Consider the following 1,073-nt stretch of genomic DNA (forward strand, 5'->3'; position numbering starts at 1 on the left):
TCCGTGCAGGCTGGTGGCACTGCTGGAGCGCTGCTCCAGACTCCTCCCCCTTGGTGTGGGGCAGGCAGGACAGCCCCCTAATGCCCCGCCTAGTGTCTGCTGTGCGCTCCATGCCACCAGCAGCCTGGTTCTTGGGTTTAGCCACTCTGATCTTTTATGTGGCCCAAAGAGTGGAGCTCCCACGAGCTGATCCTTCTGCCTCTCGGGACCTTTCCTGCTCTTCCCCAGACCCCCCTCCCCCCCATTTCTCAGCCATGCCAAACTCTTGGTTTGGGGTCTTGTCTCGTGGCTCCCTCTGGCTCTGTCAGCTGTACCTCTGCAAGGGCCTTTGGCCTCCCTGCCCCATCCCATGTCCCAGTGTGTCTCCTTGCTGAGGCTGCCTGAGTCAGGGGTGTTCTGGGTCAGGTGCTCTCCCAGCGGCTAGGATCAGCAGCCCCTCCTTGGAGGCAGGACCCTCACTGCTTTGGTATGACAACTGCAGATGGGAGCAGCAGTGTGTTCCCCAGCTACGCCCCTGCTGTTCCCTTGTGCTACTGGGGCTGGGGTTACAGGCAGCTGGCTGGGCAGAGGAGGGTTGACACTGCCTGGCAGGGGTGCTCCCTGCAGCTAGCCTGGGGGCTGGCCCGGCTGTGTGCAGACACAGCATAGTCCATCTCCCACTGGTGCTCCATGCGGCGACAGCACCTCACCCCACACCCTGGGGAGAGGTGTCTCCGAGCAGCTTTAAAGCCCTGGGGGTGCTGGCACCATGCTCCTACGTGGGTGAGGCTGGAGCCCTGAGGGGAGGGACTGAAAGATCCAGGCCCCCCCCCCCAAGCCCAGCAGGCTTCACAGTGGGAGATGGCAGCAGTGAGCATGTCCCAGGAGCCCTTGCACTGTCTGCCACTAGGAAAAGACGGTTACTCACCTTTGTAACTGTTGTTCTTCGAGATGTGTTGCTCATATCCATTCCAGTTAGGTGTGTGCGCGCTGCGTGCACGTTCGTCGGAAGATTTTTACCCTAGCAACACTCGGTGGGTCGGCAGGGCGCCCCCTGGAGTGGCGCCGCTATGGTGCCGGATATATACCCCTGT

The sequence above is a fragment of the Chelonoidis abingdonii genome, chromosome 17 (assembly GCF_003597395.2).
Source record: "Chelonoidis abingdonii isolate Lonesome George chromosome 17, CheloAbing_2.0, whole genome shotgun sequence".
Lineage (NCBI taxonomy): Eukaryota > Metazoa > Chordata > Testudines > Testudinidae > Chelonoidis > Chelonoidis abingdonii.